Source organism: Diceros bicornis, chromosome X (assembly GCF_020826845.1).
Source record: "Diceros bicornis minor isolate mBicDic1 chromosome X, mDicBic1.mat.cur, whole genome shotgun sequence".
In the NCBI taxonomy this organism is placed as follows: domain Eukaryota; kingdom Metazoa; phylum Chordata; class Mammalia; order Perissodactyla; family Rhinocerotidae; genus Diceros; species Diceros bicornis.
This window is the reverse complement of record NC_080781.1, coordinates 115,042,455-115,064,750: the sequence shown is the minus strand read 5'-3', so window position 1 is coordinate 115,064,750 and position 22,296 is coordinate 115,042,455.

The following is a 22,296-nucleotide window of genomic DNA, read 5'->3' as shown; positions in this document are numbered from 1 at the left end:
AGAAGAACGGATCAGCAAGCTGGACAAAAGACTAGAAGAAATCACCCAAGCTGAACAGAGAAAAGAAAAAAGAATTAAAAAGAGTGAGGACAGTCTACGGGACCTCTGGGACAACATCAAGTGCACTAACATCCGTGTTATATGTGTCCCAGAAGGAGAAGAGAGAGACGAAGGGGCAGAGAATCTATTTGAAGAAATAATAGATGAAAATGTCCCTAACCTAAGGAAGGAAACAGACATCCAGGTACAGGAAGCACAGAGAGCACCAAACAAGATAAACCCAAAGAGGCCCAAACCAAGACACATCAAAATTAAAATGCCCAGAATTAAAGACAAAGAGAGAATCCTAAAAGCCACAAGAAAAAGACAACAAGTTACATACAAAGGAAATCCCATAAGGCTATCAGCTGACTTCTCAGTAGAAACCTTACAGGCTAGAAGAGAGTGGCATGATATATTTAAAGTGCTAAAAGGAAAACACCTATAGCCAAGAATACTCTACCTGGCAAGGTTATCATTCAGAATGGAAAGAGAGATAAAGAGTTTCCTAAACAAGCGAAAATTAAAGGAGTTTGTCACCAAGAAACCAGGCCTACAAGAAACGCTAAAGGAACTTGTTTAAGAGGGAAAGAGAAGACCAGAAATAGGAAAAATTATCTATTTTCATGATAAGAAGTAACGGATATAAATGCATAAAAAAGAGGTTGAATATGATATCAAAAACATAAAATGTGAGAGGAGGGGAGTTAAAGAGTAGAGCTTTCAGATAGAGGTCAAACTAAAGAGATCATCAACTTAATATAGATTGCTACATACATAGGTTACTATATATGAACCCCACGGTAATCACAAATGAGAAACCTATAATAAATACACAAAAAACTAAGAGAAAGGAACCCAAACATAATACTAAAGAAAGCCATCAAACCACAAGAGAAGAGAACAAGAGAAGAAGAAAGGAACAGAGAAGAACTACTAAAACACCAAGAAAAAAAAGTTAAAAAATGGTAATAAGTACATACTTATCAATAGCTACTTTAAATATCAATGGACTAAATACACCAATTAAAAGGCATAGGGTGGCTGATTGGATAAAAAAACAAGACCCATATATTTGCTGTATACAAGAGACACACTTCAGACCTAAAGGCACTCACAAACTGAAAGTGAAGGGATAGAAAAAGGTACTCCATGCAAATGGCAATGAAAAGAAAGCTGGGGTAGCAATACTCATATCAGATGAAATAGACCTTAAAACAAAAACTGTAACAAGAGACAAAGAAGGGCACTACATAATGATCAAGGGAACAATCCAACAAGAGGATATGACACTCTTAAATATCTATACATCCAAAGTAGGAGCACCTAAATATATAAAGCAATTATTAACAGACATAAAAACAGAAATAGACAGTAACACAATAATAGTAGGGGACTTTAACAATCCACTTACACCAATGGATAGAGCATCCAAACAGAAGATCAATAAGGAAACATTGGCCTTAAACGACACACTAGAACAGATGGACCTAGTAGATATATACAGAGCATTCCATCCAAAAACCGAACAATACACGTTCTTTTCAAATGCACATGGAACATTCTCCAGGATTGATCACATATTAGGCCACAAAACAAGTCTCCATAAATTTAAGAAGATTGAAATAATACCAAGCATCTTTTCTGACCACAACGGTATGAAACTAGAAATCAACTATAGGAAGAAAATCAGAAAAGCCACAAATACGTGGAGATTAAACAAAACGCTACTGAGCAACGACTGGGTTAACGAAGAAATCAAGGAAGAAATCAAAAAATACCTGGAGACAAATGAAAATGAAAATACGACATGCCAGAATTTATGGGATACAGCAAAAGCGGTTCTAAGAGGGAAGTTTATAGCGATACAGGCCTATCTCAACAAACAAGAAAAATCTCAAATAAACAATCTAACAATGCACCTGAAGGAACTGGAAAAAGAAGAACAAACCAAGCCCAAAATCAGTAGAAGAAGGGAAATAATAAAAATCAGAGCAGAAATAAATGAAATAGAGACCGAAAAAACAATAGAAAAAATTAATAAAACCAAGAGCTGGTTCTTTGAAAAGATCAACAAAATTGACAAACCTTTAGCTAGACTCACCAAGAAAAAAAGAGAGAAGGCACAAATAAGTAAAATCAGAAATGAAAGAGGAGAGGTTACAACAGACACCTCTGAAATACGAAAGATTATAAGAGAATACTATGTAAAGCTATATGCCAACCAATTCGACAATCTGGAAGAAATGGATAAATTCTTAGAATCATACAACCTTCCAAAACTGGATCAAGAAGAAGTAGAGAAATTGAATAGACCAATCACCAGTAAGGAGATCAAAATAGTAATCAAAAACTTCCCCCAAATAAAAGCTTAGGACCAGACGCCTTCCCAGGTGAATTCTACAGAACAGTCAAAGAAGACTTAAAATCCGTCCTTCTCAAACTCTTCCAAAAAATTGGAGGGGAAGCTCCCTAACTGACTCTACATTACCCTGATACCAAAACCAGACAAGAACAACACAGAAAAAGAAAATTACAAGCCAATATCACTGATGAACATTGATGCAAAAATCCTCAACAAAATACTAGCGAATAGCAGACAGCAATAAATTTAAAAGATTATACACCATGATCAGGTGAGATTTGTTCCAGGGATGCAGGGATGTTTCAACATCCACAAATCAATCAACATGATACACCACATTAATAAAATGAAGGATAAAAATCACATGATCATTTCAATAGAAGCAGAGAAATCATTTCACAAGATACAGCATCCATTTATGATAGAATCTCTGAATAAAATAGATATAGAAGAAAAGTACCTCAACATAATAAAGGCCATATATGACAAACCCACAGCTAATATCATCCTCAACGGTGAAAAACTGAAAGCTATCCCTCTAAGAACAAGAACCAGACAAGAATGCCCATTTTCACCACTCTTATTTAACATAGTATTGGAAGTCCTAGCCAGGGCAATCAGGCAAGAAAAAAAATAAAAAATAAATAAAACAGATCCATGGGCCAGTGCCATGGCTTAGCGGTTAAGTGCGCATGCTCCTCTGCTGGTGGCCCGGGTTGGGATCCCGGGTGCGCACCGACGCACCGCTTCTCTGGCCATGCTGAGGCCGCGTCCCACATACAGCAACTAGAAGGATGTGCAGCTATGACGTACAACTATCTACTGGGGCTTTGGGGTAATAAATAAATAAATAAATAAATAAATAAAATTAAAAAAAAAAAAAAACAGATCCAAACTGGAAAGGAAAAAGTGAAACTGTCACTTTTTGCAGGTGAATGATTTTATATACAGAAAACCCTAAAGAACCCACCAAAAACCTTTTAGAAGTAATAAATGAATATGGTAAAGTTGTAGGATACAAAATCAACATACAAAAATCCGTTGCCTTTCCATACACTAACAATGAAGCAGCAGAAAGAGAAATTAAGAATACAATCCCATTTACAATTGAAACAAAAAGAATAAAATACCTAGGAATAAACTTTAACCAAAGAAGTGAAAGATCTGTACACTGAAAACTATAAAACATTGCTGAAAGAAATTGAAGAAGACACAAAGAAATGGAAAAATATTCTGTGCTCTTGGATTGGAAGAATTAACAGAGTTAAGATGTCCATGCTTCCTAAAGCAATCTACAGATTTAATGCAATCCCTATCATAGTTCCAACAACACTTTTCCAGAAATCGAACAAAGAATCCTAAAATTTATATGGAACAGCAAACGACCCCAAATAGCCAAAGTAATCCTGAGAAAAAAGAAGAAAGCTGGAGGTATCACACTCCCTGATTTCAAAATATACTGCAAAGTCATAATCAAAACAGCATGGTACTGGCACAAAAACAGAAACACAGATCGATGGAATAGAATCGAGAGCCCAGAAATAAACCCACACACCTATGGACAGCTAATCTTTGAAAAAGGAGCCAGGAACATACAATAGAGAAAGGAAAGTTTCTTCAACAAATGGTGCTGGGAAAACCGGACAGCCACATGCAAAAAAAGTGAAAGTAGACCACTATCTTACACCATACACAAAAATTAACTCAAAATGGATTAGAGACTTGAATGTAAGACCTGAAACCATAAAATTTCTAGAAGAAAATGTAGGCAGTACATCGGTCTTAGCAACATATTTTCAAGTACCCTGTCTGAGCGGGCAAGGGAAACAATAGAAAAAATAAACAAATGGGACTACATCCGACTAAAAAGATTCTGCACAGCAAAGGAAATCATCAATAAAACGCAAAGACAACCTAACAATTGGGAGGAGATATTTGCAAACTATATATCTGATAAGAGGTTAATCTCCAAAATATATAAAGAACTCATACAGCTCAACAACAAAAAAGCTAACAACCCATTAAAAAATGGGCCAAAGATCTGAACAGACATTTCTCCAAAGAAGATATACAGATGACCAATAGGCACATGAAAAGAGGTTCACCATCATTAACTATCAGGGAAATGCAAATCAAAACTACAGTGAGGGCTTGCCCCATGGCTTAGCGGTTAAGTGCACGCGCTCTGCTGCTGGCGGCCCGGGTTCAGATCCCGGGCGTGTACAGACGCATGGCTTCTCCGGCCATGCTGAGGCCGCATCCCACATACAGCAACTAGAAGGATGTGCAACTATGACATACAACAATCTACTGGGGCTTTGGGGGGAAAATAAATAAATAAATAAAATCTTTAAATAAAATCTTTAAAACTACAGTGAGATACCACCTCTCGCCCATCAGAATGGTTATAACAACAATTCCTGTTATAACAAGACAGGAAAAAAGTGTTGGAGAGGATGTGGAGAGAAGGGAACTCTCATACACTGCTGGTGGGAGTGCAAACGGGTGCAGCCACTATGGAAAACAGTATGGCGATACCTCAAAAAATTAAGACTAGAACTGCCATACGATCCAGCTATTCCACTGCTGGGTATTTATCCAAAGAACATGAACACACCAATGCGTAAAGATGCATGCACCCCTGTGTTCATTGCAGCATTATTCATAATAGGTAAGACTTGGAAACAACCTAGGTGCCCAACAAGGGATGAATGGATGAAGAAGTTGTGGTATACATACACAATGGAATATTACTCAGCCATAAGAAACTATGGAATCCAGCCTTTTGTGACAACATGGATGGACATTGAGGGTATTATGCTAAGTAAAATAAGTCAGACGGAGAAGGTCAAATACCATATGATCTCATTCATAAGTAGAAGATAAAACCAACAACAAACAAACACATAGACACAGAGATTGGATTGGTGGTTACCAGAGGGGAAAGGGGGAGGAAGGAGGGTGAAAGGGATAATTAGGCACATGTGTGTGGTGATGGATTGTAATTAGTATTTGGGTGGTGAACATGAGAACATGATGTAATCCATGCAGAAATAGAAGTATAATGATGAACACCTGAAATTTATACAATGGTATAAACCAATATTACCACAATAAAAAATAAAAGTTTGGCCTACCCTTAGTCTATGCTATAGTTAGTTCTCATTACTGTCTTGTGTAGACTTGCTTCTTTATATAAAATAGTGGTATTTCTAAATGTTTTTGTTCAAATTATATTTTTTGTGAATTGAATCATGTTATAGAAACTCCATCCCTAAGTTCTGTCATCCACCAAGGAATCCTTTTGTAGTACAAATAGTACATTGCACATATTCTACTGGATTTAATTCAAAACAACTTTTTTTATAGTAGCACCCAGATAGGGTGGCTTGGTATGCCAGTGGAATGGTATCAAAGAGCATTTTGCTCTTAAGAACCAGAAATATGGCTTTTATAATCCACTATTTAAAACTATTTATTGAAAACAGAATATACACAGAAACACCACACACCAGAAGCTAAGACTGCTCATTATCACCATGCACTTTTAAATAGTGGAATACTTGGTGTTCATTTGAAACTTCTTTGTGATTATTTCTTAATTTACTGCTCTATTTCTTTTAAACTTGTATCTTTCATATAAGAGGCTTTTGAAAAGTAAGCTGCAATTTTACCTTTACTTAGGATATATCTACACACACATAGAGTGTAGTTTATACATATAGATATATTTTTCATGAATAACTGCAAACCAGAACCCTGTTTCTAATGTGTAGATTATTTTATTATTTTACCTAAGAACCTTCAAAAATCTTCCTGTAGTTGTATCATGTTCCTTTTCTAAATTTTCCAAAACGCAGTCATTTTAAGTCAAGATATCTTTATGAGTAATAAAATGTATTTTATTCAGTAACATATATATTTTAAATAGAAGAGATAATTTCAATAACTAAACAAGGTGCTATTCAGCAGCTACTGTAGCAGAACTCATCTGACATGTTTCTTTATCCATTTTCTGGTCCTCTGGTTAGAAATGGGAAAAAAACTGAATTCAGTATTTCTCAGAAATTACACATTATTATAGATTTACAAATAAATATCCAACCTTTTTCTAGCAAAGCTAATCAGCTTCTCCTTGTGATTTTTATTATGAATAATTAGCTCATAAAACGAATTTTCCTCCATCATTTAAAAAAATATAATTAGTGTTCCAAAAGAAAGATAAGTATTCCACCATTTAAAAGTGTATAGTTATGATTAACAATCTCAGCTTCTGATGTACGATGCTTGTCTGTATGTCCCATTTTCAAAACATAGAATACGTCATTTTTAATAGTAAATTTTAAAACACGTATTTTATGTTTTAAACAGCAAAATCTTCTTTGATGTCATTTCGCTGGCACACCAAGCCACCTCTAGCAGTGTGCTACTATAAAGTAGTTCTCTTTTTAAAATTGTAAACCTCCAGCATGTGTGCCATTACACTAAAACATATATCTTACATCTTTTTGGTTAAATAAAGGGTGGATGATTCTAATTTTCCCATTTATTTAGTTTGTCAAGCAAAATAACAGAGTAAATTCAAGTGACCATGGAAATCTTTTAAAGAAGTGTTACCCCATTCATCAATTGATGGACACTTGGGTTCTTTCCACATTTTGGCCATTATGAATAATGTTGCTATGAATATTCACGTACAACTTTTTGTGTGGACATATGTTTTCATTTCTCATGGGTAGATACATAGGAGTGGAATTTCTGGATCATAGAGGGTAACTCTATGTTTAACCATTTGAGGAACTGCCAGACTATTTTCCACAGCACCTGCACCACTTAACATTTCCACCAGCAATGTATAATGTCTCAAATTCTGCCTCATCCTCACCAAGACTCCTTATTGTCCTATTTTTTTTTCAATCTGCATTCCCCTAACAACTAATGATGTGGCACATCTTTTCACGTGCTTGCTGTCCATGTATTTTTATGGTTGAGTTGTAAGAGTTCTTTATACATTCTAGATACAAATCCCTTATCAGATAAATCATGAGCAAATATCTCCTCTCATTCTATAGGTTATCTTCATTTTCTTGATAATGTCCTTTGAAGCATACAAGTTTTCAGTTTTGATGAAGTCCAATTATCTATTCTTTTTTCTTTTATTGATTATACTTTTTGTGTCATAACTAAAAAACTAAGCTAATCCAAAGTCATGAATATTTACACCTCTTTTCTTCTAAGAATTTTATAGCTTTAACTCTTGCATTTAGGTCCATTTCAGTTAGCTTGTGTCTATGGTGTGAGGTAGGAGTCAAAATTCATTCTTATGCATATGTGAATATCCACTTGTCCCAGGACCATTTGTTGAAAAGACTATTCTTATCCCATTGAATGGTCTTGGCGCCCTTGTCAAAAATCAATTGATCATAAATGCATGGGTTTATTTATGTTCTGCTCTATTTATCTATATGTCTATCCTTATGCCAGTAACACATTGTCTTAATTACTGTAGGTTTTCAGTAAGTTTTAAAATTGGGAAGTGAGTCCTCCAACTTAGTTCTTTTTTTGGCAATCTTTTTCTGGCTATTCAGAGTACCCTGCAATTCTATATGAATTTTAAGATCAGTTTTTCCATTTATGCAAATCACTGACTCCTTAGATCAATTTTGGGAGTATTTGCACATTTAAATACTAAGTCTTCCAGTCCATGAACATGGTGTATGCTTCCTTTTTCTCTGTTTGTTTCTAAGATATCCTCTCTTTTTTTGCTTTTGAGCAGTTTTATTAAAAACTGTCTGAGTGTGTGTATTTGTCAGGGTCCTCCAGAGAAAGAGTATATAAATATAAATATATGTCTATATATAGATATCTATCTAGATATATGGATATAGATACCTGTTTATCTATCTACATAGGGATAGATAGATAGATAGATAGATAGATAGATAGATATTTATTTTAAGAAATTGGTTCACATGATTGTGGGGGGTGATAAGTCTGAAATCTTCAGGGCAGCCTAGCAGGCTGGAAATTCCAGCAAGAGTTGACACTGTAGTTTTGAGTCCAAAGGCTGAAAACACAGGCAAAATTTCTCTGTTGCAGTCTGGAGGCAGAATTCCTTCCTCTTCAGGGACCTCAGTCTTTGCTCTTATGGCCTTCAATTGATTAGATGAGGCCCACCACATTGTAATCTGCTTTACTCAAAATCTGCTGATTTAAATGTTAATCACATTTAAAAAATACCTTCACAACAACATCTAGACTGATGTTTGACAAAACAGTTGAGCACTGTAGGCTAGCCAAGTTGACACACAGAAGTAACCATTACAGTGTGAACATCTTTTATTTTGTTTGGGGCATTTCATTGGGCTTTTAAAATTTGTGGTGTGATGCTTTTCATCAGTTTTGGAAAATCCTAAGCTATTACCTCTTCAAAAATTGTTTCTGCTTCATTTTCTTTCTCTTCTCAATATGAGACTCCATTACCACGTGTGTTAGAACTTCTCCTATATCTCTTATGCCCCTTACATATTTTTTGTGTGTGTTTTAAAGTTATTTTGTCTCTTTGCTCTTCAGTGTAGATATTTACTCTAACATTCAATTTCCCTAAGTAACTCTTCAGCTGAATCTAATCTTCTCTTAAATCCATCCATTAACTTCTTAATTTCATTCATTGTATTTTTCACAGTTTTAAAATTTTTATTTGGTTCTCTTTTATAGTTTTCAGCTTTTTGTTTATGTTTTCTGTTTATATTCTTTGATCTTAACAGACGGTTATTTTATTTATTTATTTATTTTTTGTGAGGAAGATCAGCCCTGAGTTAATATTCATGCTAATCCTCCTCTATTTGCTGAGAAAGACCGGCTCTGAGCTAATATCTATTGCCAATCCTCCTCCTTTTTTTCCCAAAGCCCCAGTAGATAGTTGTATGTCATAGCTGCACATCCTTCTAGCTGCTGTATGTGGGACGGCGGCCTCAGCATGGCCGGAGAAGCAGTGTGTCGGTGCGCGCCCGGGATACGAACCTGGGCTTCCAGCAGTGGAGTGTGCGCACTTCACCGCTAAGTCACGGGGCCGGCCCCAATAGACAGTTATTTTAAAGTTTGATTTTCATAATTCTATGATCAGAATTTTCTGTGTTTCTCTCTTTTTTTGTGTATTGTTTTTCCTTTTCTTCATTTATTTGGTTTTGGTCAGCTTGTTTCATGATCTTCATGTGCCTGGTTTGTTTTTTATTGAGGACTGGCTATTGTATACTAACATCATAAAAAATATCTTAAGGCTTGGAATGATGTTGTCTTCCTCCATAGAGGATTTGCATTTGCTTCTAGGGAAACGGCTAGGATACTAATAATTCAGATCAATGTAATCCAGTTATAGAGTTTGAGATTATTTGAAGTGTACCTTTGGTCTCCGAGAGTGCCAGAGTATTTCTGGCTCACCCTCAATCTAAGTTATAATCCTCTGGAGTCTCAATCCAGAGCATAAAGGCTTTACAAGGTTTCCCACTCCTTGGTGAGCCCTAGATAGCCCTATAAACTGTGCTCAGCTTCTCAGGCTCACAACAGCCTCTTCCAAAATCACCAGATATCCAGATATCGCTTGGGTAAAAGCTGCCCCAAAGCAGAATTGATTTGGATGTTTCCTTGCTCTTCCCAGTTCCTAACTCCATAATTCTTCAATACCAGTTAGCTTTCTTATGTCTTCAAATAGATTTTTTTAAAATATCTTGTTCAGGTGTTCTAGTTCTTCTCGGGAGAGTTGATCAGCATTAGCTTGTCTGCCACAGAAGTGGAAGTTTTCCTCAATAGAACTTTAATTAAAAATTTCAAACTTCTTCCAAGCAGTATGTTGGAACTCGATTGTTTTCCCTTTTCCTTGCCCTAAAGTCCAACTGTTACTCAAAAATAGACCAAGAGAAAAGGAGAAAAACAAAAAATAATACACAACTTGGATAAGTCCTCTGAACAATCAAGAACTAAGTAGTTTTACATTAATAATAAAATGTACATTAGTTAAATTGGGTTAATCACTATGACGAAGATTGAACACTAATTATTTCTAAAACTTTGTTTTAGTCCCAAACTTTTTACTGATTAGTCCCTCCTTTCCCACTGATCTAAATGCCACTTCTGTCATATACCAATTTCTTCTTTATCAGTAGTTCTATTCCATTAGTTCATTTCTCTCTTTCTCTTTCTCTCTCTCTCTCCCTCCTTCTCAACATCATACAGTTTTTGTTTGTATCTTTATAACATCCAAAGAAAATCCTAAGAAACTGTGGCTAAAATGGACTCTTCTTTTTCTTCAAATTGTTTTAATAGTTCTTCACCATTTTTCCATGGATCTGTGAAAAACCTAGCTGTCATTTGGAGTGTAATTGTACTGAATTTATAAGTACATTTGACAAGAATCGATTTCTTGACAATATTGAATCATGGCCTTCCACCACTATGTATATCTTTAAGTTACACTATACTTTGGACATTTAATAATGTTATAATTATAATTTTCTCCAAATATATCTTATATATCATTTGTTAGACTTATAACTAATTATCTTATGAATTTTTTGAGAATATGATCTTTTTAATTTCAAATGCATTTTCTAATTGCTGTTGCCAGTGTACAGGATCACTACTGGTTTTTGTATATATTGACATTAGGTACAGCAATATTGCTGATTAGTTTTAATATTTGGTCTGAATATTTGCTTACATTTTATATTTAGATGCTTAAATCATCTTTGAATGAAGACAATTTTTGTTCCTTCCTTTCTGATTCTTGTTCTTCTTATTTTCCTTTTCTCTTGCACCATGTAGAACCTCTATTGCAATGTTGAAAAGATATGAGAATGGGCATCTCTATCTGTTTTCTGACATTAAAGAATGTACCTAATAGTTTACTATTGTGTCTAAATAGGTTTTTGGTAGAAACCATTGATGAAGTTAAAGAAGTTTATAACTTGCTATGATTAAATGTTAATTTTATTAAGAGCTTTTTCTGTATCTATTAAGATGAAGCTATTTTATTTCTCTTTCCCTCTGTTAATTTTATTAACAGATTTTCTAATATTAAACCATTATTAATTTCTGGAATAAAACATATTTGAGTTACTTTTTAAAAATATGTCGTTGGATTGTTTGTTAATATACTACTCAGTATTTTTGCATCTGTTTCTGATATTGGCCTATTATTGTCCTTTATTTTACTATTCTTATTAATATTGTGTATCAGGGTTATAAAATGAGAAGAAACACTCTCTCTATTCTCTGAAACTGTTTGAATAAAGAAAAGGATTATTCATTCTTGGAGGGTTTGCAAAACATGTCTTCTTACACCCTCTGGATCTAGTACTTTAGGGAAGGAGTAGATTTGTAATATTAATTCAGTATATTTAATGTTTGTGTGACTATTCTGAGTAACTGGGTAAATTGATCTAATTTTATTAATACATATTCACCTGGAAAATTTCCCATTTCATCTTGGTTTTCTCATTTAGTGGAAAAGTTATTCATAATATTCTGTTAGAACTTCAAAAGCTCCTACCAAAGCAATACAATGCCCCCCCTTTTCATGCTAATATTTTTTAATTGTGCCTTCTATTTGTTCAACAATATTGCCAGAAGTTCCTATATCTTAATAATTATTTCAAATATTTAGTATTTCAGTTTTTTATCCTATTATCTTTTCTTGGAATTAATATCTGCTTTTCTATTTATGATTTTCTTCTTTTTATTTATTTACCTTTTTGCCTTTATACTAATGTTCTTTGTCTAACTTTTCAAAGTGAATGCTTGCCTCAGTAATTTTCAATCTTCTTTTCAAATTCATTTTAGGCTATAAATGTCCTTCTAAATACTGCTTATTCTGCATGCTACCCATTTTGATTTATAGTGGTTTCATTGTTCTTCATTTATAAGTATTTAGTAATGTCCATTATAGTTTCTTATTTGGATCATTATTTATTTAGAAATTTCTTCCTTTAGGCGTTTGGTGTTTTTTTGTGTGTGTGTGAGGAAGATTAGCCCTGAGCTAACATCCAATGCCAATCCTCCTCTTTTTTTGCTGTGGAATACTGGCCCTGAGCTAACATCCATGCCCATCTTCCTCTACTTTATATGGGATGCCGCCACAGTATGGCTTGACAAGCGGTGCATCCGAACCTGCAAACCCCAGGTCAAAGAAGCAGAACGTGGGAACTTAACCACTACGCCACCGGGTCAGCCCCTCCTTTAGGTGTTTTTAATTCCCACATACGGCAGTTGCACATGCAAGTTTTATCTGGGTGACACATTGACAGGTTTGCATGCATGCAGGGAAGTCCCTCAGAGCATGAGACTGCCCAAAGGCTTTGGTGCTGGCGCATGGCTACCATCTAGAAGGGGATAAGGGCAAAGGAACTCCACGGGAAAGGGGAGTCAGAGACGGGGCTCATGTGTCTAGGTGTTATACCTCAGCAGCACTGCAGGGAGTCTCTCGTCCAGAGAGCTCCAAAGGGCAACACTGGCTGGGAGTCTTTACAGCCACAGGGTTTATCTTATCTGTGGCTAACAGATGTCTTGCAGTTTCACAGGGTATGCAAGCAGGCAGACTCTAAATGGCTAAAAATTTTGCTTATTTGGGGTATGTTTAAAACAATTGGATGTGTAAAAATTTGAGTTTGGTGCCAGAGGGCATTTCAGTTAACGGATCTCAGCCTGCTGTGTACAAATAAACAACCTAGAGGCCAATATACAGAGGCCATCTTTGGCTCATTTATGTAACAAGTGAAAAAAAGGCATGAACACCAGTTCAGTATATCATGTTGCCTGAACTACTATGCTTAGCTTTTTACCAATGAGCGTCATGCTGAAATAGTTTATATTTCAAGTATACTGGGCTAATTCTTAAAGAACTCTTTTAAACTCTAGTAGTAATTTCACAATAAATGGTAATGGAGTAGTACTTGGCTGGCTATGGCCATGACCTGATCTTCCTATATGAGCCAAAGTCACTGAAATGTAGAATGTTCAACAGAAATGAAACTTGGAAATAGATCATCTGATCCAATGCCTCATTTTAAGGATGAAGAAATTGAGTCACAGAAAGACTAAATGAAATGTTCACAGTCACGTAGCTAATTAGGGACAGAACCATGACTAGATTCCAGGTTTCTTGGTTCTTAATCTAGTAATACAAGTCTATGGCTTGTACCATAACAAGCCAAACATATTAGTTGCATTAATAATTTTATAAATTGAATCTACCAATTGTTTTGTTCCTACAATATTCTATTTATTTATTTTAGCTACATTCCTCATTTTGTCTTTATCAAACCTTATTTACAAATGATGGAAGCAGAGTAAAAGTGTAAACAGATATGAAGCCAGGGTTAGCCTCTACGTGTCGCTTCCCAAGCTCTTCCTCTTTGTGCTACACAATGGTAATAATGGGGATATAATTATAGTTAGTAGACATACAGTTAATGCTACATTGTTATGCTGAAATTTCATCACGACCAGCATTTTTTCTTACTAAATCAGTTATATCAAAGTGTTTCTTGAAAAGAGCAAGAGTGAACAGTTTTATCAATTTCAATTCATTCTTAGCAATGGGTGGTCATTTCAGTAAGTGTTTTTATAAGTACAAACAAGTTTCTACCTGCTCCCTAACAACTCTAACCTCACAAGAAAGAGAGGGTGCATATAAATTTGAGGGATACACATAGTGGGCTTTATTTTGTTGTGCTCATTATTGTTTTGCGTTTCAGACAAAGAATAGTAATAGCATTTACCATACACTCCTATCACTAACTCTTGTGACCCAAACAGGTCAACCTTTGTGGACATGTGTTTGTTTAACTACCATCTTAAGTTGTGAAACTGAAGTTGAGAATGCTTACAAGTTGCTTCGATGTTCTTTTTAAGGTTAGGCACATTTTCCTCTTCAAGTGATATGAGTAACATCTTTAAAGCTAATTTTGGCTCCTCAAATAAAAAAAGCTGAGTATACAGTAAGTACAAAATTTACATTTATATGCAGACATGAGAAAAGCAAAAGAATCTGCTATGAAAGGTGAATATTTCAGAAATATTTGGAGTATGCATATTTCAAAGTAAGTTATGCTGATAACCTGTCAATCTTGGAACCCAGTTCATCTATAACTGAAACACTTCACCTGAGTCATGTTAATTGTATAGAATAAGGTATTTTCTTCTTAGTTTATTAGTTCTCTTTTATTGCTTTTAGTACAAAGTGTTCCACAAAAAAATAATACTGATGACCAGACAACAGCATTTCATAAGTGTCTCTGGCATTAATCAGTGTGCTTGAATCCAAGGAGCTATTATTTTAGCCACATTTAAATCCTGATTGCATTTTATTCTGCCTTGGCATTGCTCACAATGTGATCTTCATTAGAATGTATTTTAAGCTTTCACATGCTGGCATGGCCATTATTTGTATCCTGCACTGTGAGCAGTAAATCATGTGGAAGAGCCTAGATGCAGAGTTCCAGGCTCCAAAATTTGCCTTCTTTTTGTTTTTGTTTTGCTCTTAGAGTTTCTCAAGGACTGAAAGGAGGTTTAGAATATAACTATCTCTGGAAACTAAGCACATTAACTGGAGAATCTCAGATCCCTACCATTTTCAAATAAATTTAAAGATGTCTGCCCAGTTCCTCCAGTACCCTCACTCTGGTGAGTAAACGGAAAGTAGATTGGGTGTAGACAAGGTATCTTGGTCCATGTCAGAACTCTACAGAATTACTTCAAATGCTTTGGGTAGTTGGAGCAAATATTAAAGGGCCCGATGCCCTTAAGCTCTTCCTATACCACCTGCACATTTGTGTCCCCACCCCAGAAGTTCTTTTAATTCACTTCAGAAAGGGCCTCTAGCCCTCACACTTGTTATGTTCCCCTTAGCAGTGTGAAGCTCTAATATACGAAGACATTTATGATGAGTTTTCCAGTAATTGTGAGTTAGGTCAAGTTTGGCATCCAGACCTGACTTCCCATAGCCTGTACCCTTTTATTCTGCTTGCCATTCAGGGCCTATCTATGTCACATTTTACAGGCACAGTTTCACTTAATGTTGAAAATCATGGAATTCTGAATCAGATAGACTTGAATTTGAATCCTAGGCTCCCTACCTTACAAGCTTATGACCTAAGGCAGTGGTTCTCAACAGGAGGTAATTTTATACCCTGTCCTCCCCACATCCAGAATATTTGGCCACATCTAAAGATGTTTTTAGTTATCATAGCTAGTGAATGCAACTAGCATCTACTGGGTAGAGACTGGGGATGCTGTTAAACATCCTATAATGCACAGGATGGCCCCCTAAAACAAAGAATTATCTGCGCCAAAATGTCAATAATGCTCAGGTTGAGAAACCTTATTATAAGTTAAATTACCTAACCTTTTTGAGCTTCCTCATATTTAAAATTGGAATAATACAGTTAACTCCAAATTATATGGGTCAAACTGACTATATGGGCATTAACTTAATTAGGGCTTAGCAAGTGACCCAGGATGTACACATAAGAGAAAGAGGAATTGCTAATTTTGCCTCTAAAAGTATAGGAGTGGAGGAGGCAAATAGCCCTGTGGAGCCCACAACTCCTCCTGCTAGGCCTCTCCATCTTATACCAGTCGCCAGTTTAACCAGATATATTTAAGTCTTGTTTAATGTCAAAGAACAGGAGAGTAGTTTCCTGGTAACTTTAGCTCCCTAGTCCTTCTGGAGATACTGCCTCCTCCTCCTCATTGTGTTTCCCATTAGTGACTCTAATGGCTAGAATTTCAGACCAAGTAGAAAGGGACACCATGGAAGTGCATTACAAGAGACAGCTTTCTTCCAGTTGGTCCTTCAGTATCTCACACAGCATACTATGGAGGCAGCTAGCTATTCTTCTGAAACAGAATACACCCTGTAGGTAAGCACATAGGACATTTATAATAACTAATACTTATGCAGCACTATGTGCAAGGCACTATACCATCTAAGTGTTTTACATTATCCACTCAACTTAATCCTCACACAAACCCCATAACGTAGCTACTAACATTTTCTTTTTGCAGATCAGGAAATTTGGGCACTGAGGGGCTAAATACCTTGACCAAGTTTACACGGCTAACAAAGTTGAAGGGCCAAGATTCAAACCCAGGATATCTGGCTCCACAGTCTCCAGTCTGTGCTATTAACCACTATACAAAGTAGAGTCTCAAATAAAGAATACAGAAGAAACTTGAAGTACAACAATCTGTATTCCAAAAAAGAAATCTTGCTAGAAAGGCAATTGGAGTTTTATGAATTGGATGGGAAGAAAGGTGCAGTTCAAATACATAAAAGAAAGTCAGATTTTAAAGTAGAAGTTAATACAGCATAGTAGAATGTACATGGGCTTTTAAGTCAGAAAAACTCTGGGCCTAAATTCAGACTGCTTAGATAAAGGAATTTAGTGACCTTGGGCAGATTACTAGAGTCTCTGATCCTTACTTCTTTTTGAAGGCCAAATTAACGAAATTTGTAAAATATCTTAGTTTCTGGTACATAATAGGCACTTTATAAATGTTCAGTTGCATCCTTGTCCCCAACATTCTGCTTACATCGATCCTTTCCCAAAGGAGACCAGACAAATAAATGTTCTCCTTGGAGTGCCCTAATCTACAAAGAACCGTGTCCTAGATCACACAGAGGAGACAGTGGCCTAGACAATATGGAGGGCTGTAAATCCTCACTGTACTTAGACTGGGAACATATCTCTGCTACCTTTGAGTATATGTTTCCCTACCTTAAGAATAAGGATGATGTGGCCGACCCATCATCATCAGAGATTCCACCTTAGAACAATCACAGACTACTAGTGGATCAGAAAAGCAATTTAGTGGTTACCAAAAGAAAATTTTTGATAAAATAGAGCAGACAAGCTTAGAAAACCCAACAATGAGGGTAAATATTGCATTGTGAAATATTTGTTTTGACATTATACATACACATATGCACATATGATTATATACATCTGCATATATACACATATATACCATGTGTGTACATATATACACATACATTCATACATATATATATATACCTCCACACACACATATATATAGTAGGCCTTGATGTAAAATGCGTTTATTTTGTGGCAAAAAAAAAAATTGAAAAACACTACATTAGAGTTTGGAATTTGCTTTTTGTTTCTGACAGTTAGGGTGTGTACACACTATGCCATTCGTAATCTCTCACAGAAAACCCTCCTTGTGATCAGGGCCATGGAATTGTAAGATGACTAGCTAATACTGGGGTTGGGCAATCTGTGACCATGAAAATACAATGTAAGAATTTCAGTAAAAAGGATCATATAGTTATTTTTTGATGTCTTACTTGCCTATCACAGCCCTCTGAATAGAGTAAGCAGTCAATCAATAACGGTTGATTTGATTTCATGAAGCAATGCAATAACAGGTGAAGCACCACCTTGATGCTTTCAGAATCATATCCTAAAGCAGCCACAGAAAACCTTTTGTGCTGGCTCAAGAAATTTTGCCAAAAAAAAAAAAAAAAAAAACCCTTCATTTTAATTAACACCTTCTCTTCTGGAAGGGTCAATAATTGGTAGACCAAGGATACACCCCAAAAAAGTGTGTCTAGATATCAGATTTTTGCTGATTTCAACAGGATAGAGAAATGTGAGCCAGATGATACTAAAGTTAAGGGAATGCATATAACTAGTTGAATAATTAAGACAAAGGATGTAATTTAACGGAATAATGTCAACCTAAAATGGAATGATGTCAACCTAAAAGGAGATCTGCAACAACATGCCAAAGAAGTTCTCTGGTCTCTGGCTTGTTTAATAATTTGGTAAATGAATTCTCTGAAAATATGGATGGTATATCTAGCAAATTGGTAGATGCCACAAATCAGGGTGAAGGAGAAAATGCTTTTGACGACAAAATCAGGATTACTATGGATTATCACAGTTTGGCAAATCACAGGTGAAATCTAACAAGATGAATTATTATAGGGATAAGTATAATGTCCTGGATTTGGATTCAAAAAGCCACTATACAAGAGCAGCATAAGAAAGACAGGGCTTAGCTACAATACATATTAAAAAAAGAAAAAAGAAAGAAAAGAAGACTTGGACATTTTAGTTTAAAGTGAATACAAAATGAGTCAGCTTTCAAAAAGTGGATTACAATCTATGTTATATTAATACAAGCATAGTATTTTACATAACGGGGTGGATAATCTTGCTCAGACCACACCTGACTATGGTGTTCAGTTCTGAGAGGCATATTTTAAGAATTTGCTTATGTGAAAGCTGTCAAACTGATGAGAGAACTTGAAACCACTTTATATGAAGAATAGGTAAAAGAACTAGTAATGTCTAATCTGAAAAAGAGAAGTCAACGGAAGGATACTAAATTTCTTTTGTAAACTCGCAAAAGAAGAAATTGGAACTGTTGGATGAAAGTCACCACATGTCAGCTTTCATCTCGGTATAAGGAAAACCTTGCCGCCTCTGGAGATTATAAATTCCTGGGTGGAGTGAGGGAGTAAAGTATTCACTTGGAAACCAAACAATTACTTTGTAGGAACATTGCAAATAGGATTAAAGTATTGGAATGTTCTGATGTCCAATGACCTTTAAGGTCCTATCCAACTTTAAAAGTAAATAATTTTTAAAATAAATACTATATATATTATATATAATTTTGTGGTCTTAGGACTGTCCCTAAATAATAATAATAATAATAAGATAGAATATCAAAACTCCGCAGGATTGCAAATCCTTATATTAAACCTTTTATATGATACATATTAGCTGATACTGCTCTAGCATAAAGCAAACTCGAAACTTGTAGCAGAAATGTATATTTTAAAGGAATAAGTATAATGAACTCCATGATAAACTTCAAGTAGTTAGATGATACCTAACAGGTTAAAAGAGACAAAATTTCACTTGAATGTTTTCAAAATATCCGTTTAGGTGCTCTCACGCATACAAAAAAACTAAAAGTATGACAGATTTTTTTTCACTTTTTATTTTGGTATTGGATAAACGGAACCTGAATCCCCAATTGCAGACTGATTTGCTAGGAGCAAATCTGAGTTGGCTGCAGACATCCAGATGCTTTATTCGTCTGGTAGCTGGCAAACACAATTAGTTCAAACACTTCCCATTTTGGCAAAACACTTTAATTGTAAAGAAAAATCCCCTTAGGAAAATTTCTAACAAGATAATAGTTTTTAGATTATTCAAACATTAAAACAACAGAAACAATATGTAAATCACCAAAAGATTGGATTACCAAAGCATTGCTGAACTTTTATCATTTGTTTAAAAATTCCCCTAAACAAGCTCTTTCTTGTCAGTTGTCTGTTTTGGCAGGCCACTTGTCAAAACAGAGTTTTAAAAAGCACCCCAAATAAAATGACTGCTTCCAATAATCATGTTGTCAATGGTATTAATCATTGTTACATTCCTAACAATGTTTATCACTGCTTCTGGGAAAGCAACATATAACCACTAAGCAGTAAGGGATCCTTTAATATATCTTAACATAGTTTGGCATACCAAAGCATATCATAACATGTGATCATCATGAAACATAGACATTGAAAATATTAGGTGATCAGAATATAAATTTTATCCACTTGAGTGTATATATTTATACATAAATGAATGATTTCCAGGAGTGACATGGAAGGCACAGCTATAAATATCAAAAATTAACAGAAAATGGTAACAATGGGTGAACACAAATACTCCAATATATATATTTCTCTTATCTTGGTAATCTTATGCATTTTTGCATTTAATTTATGTTTTTAAAAGGTAGAAAAAAAGGTAGTCCTATCACATCTTATATTGTCTCTAATGTTACAGAGGATAAACATGTTTTCAAATATCCCTTTAGTCACTTTCTCATTATTATTGGGCAGTATTAATTTTATTGTGACCTTATAATATCTCACAGAATATTACAAGTGCAAACAACAGAGACCAAGAGAAAATGAATGTTAGGTGCATTTGTAAAATGCTACAGCAGATAAAGTCGTTTGTTTATTTGGTCACCTTTTCTCTGGCCAGGAGAAGCTATGACTTTAAGCTTCAGAAAAAAATTGGTCTCTCATCTATTTTATACATATGAGAAATCACACTCACATACACATAATTATAAATTATTTCAATCAAACATAAAGCATTCAATGTGCAAAACCAAACTGCAGCCAGAAGAAAAGATGAATCACTCACTCCAATCTAGGAATGGATGCCATATCTCTTTTAAAAGTGAGCAATTAACAAAGGGCTATGTTGTGAATATATTTTTTCTAAATAACAACATGTTTTTCTTTTCATATTATCTTAGCTCAAAGCAGCTTTATAAAGCACTCAATTTTTTCCCAGGGCTAGAATGTGATTATATGCGAATTATTCTTTGCTAGTGTTTTAGCTGGTCATGTAACTCATTATTATGAGGAATTCAGATCAATATGTTCATTTTCTTTTCTTGTAAAGGTAAAAGGAGGTCCAAGTTGAATCATTGCCCAGTTGTCATTTTTTTCAGAGAAACCTCAGAGCACATCATTCACTTTTAGTTTTCCTCATGGCAAATCTTCTTACTCATAACAAATCAAAGGAAAAGTGGCTTTTTTTCAGTTGAGACTTGCTTATACATGTCTAAATATGGAACTATCCAGGGGCATGATAAACTCCATAAAAAATAGCTGAAGGTCTTAGACACGTGTAAGACATTTTTGTGCGTGGTTTTTAAGAATAAGCTTATTATTTCAAAGTTCTGTCACTATATATCTCTCAGAAGAGGTTAGGAGAGGTTTCTGTATTTTAATAATAAATTTTTCATTCATTCTAAGTCTTTTAGTTATTTTTCCAGTTAAACCTATGATCAACTTATTCTGTAATGAAAAATAATGCACAAAAAAATTCTATATTCACTGAATACAGAATATGACTTGTATTCAACAAAAAGTAAGTTAAGAACCCAATGCACATATCAAAATTAGGTGTGGGGCATTCATAAATGTGGCAAGCTTTATCTTTTAATTTTTCAAATAGTTTCATGAAATTAGTTTTAATGTTGATTATACACATATAAAACATGCTCATTGTAAAACTTTAAAAGAATAGCAACATTTTAAAAGATACTTTAAAGAAAGTATCTTTTGAAATCCTTCCACCAGAAATCACATTTAATATTTTGTTCACTTTCTCTTCATATTTCTATATATCCACATACATATTTAAAATACCTTTTAAAAGAAATTACGGCAAATGAGAAAGAAAACTAAATAAAGCAAGTACAGTAAGCTAACAGGAAGTTCTCATGATTTTAAGCATGAGGAAAATGCTATGAATGTTGTATTAGTACTTGTGGTAGGCAGTTTCTGATATGGCCCCCAGTTATCCCTGTCTCCTGAAATTCACAACCTTGTGTAATCCCCTCTCCTCCATTGTGGGCTAGATATAATGACTTGCTTCTGACAAAGGGAATAAACCACAAGTGATGAGATGTCACTTCTGTAATAGGTTACAAAACACTATCACTTCCCTCTTTCTAGCTCTCTCTCTCTCTCTCCCGCTCTTTTTGAGTATTTGTTCTGATAAAAAAAAAGCTGGAGAGGTCCACCAGCCAAGGAACTGAGACCCTCACTCCAATAACCCTTGAAGAACTGAATCCTGCTGCATTAGTTTCCTATAATTTGCCTCTATAACAAATTATCACAAACTTAGCAGTTTAAAACAACACAAACTTATTATCTTACATTTCTGGAAATCAGAAGTTTGAAATGAACGTCATTAGGCTAAAATCAAGACATCAGCGGTGCTACATTTCTTTCTGGAGGTTCTAAAGAATCCATTTCTTTGCCTATTCCAGCTGCT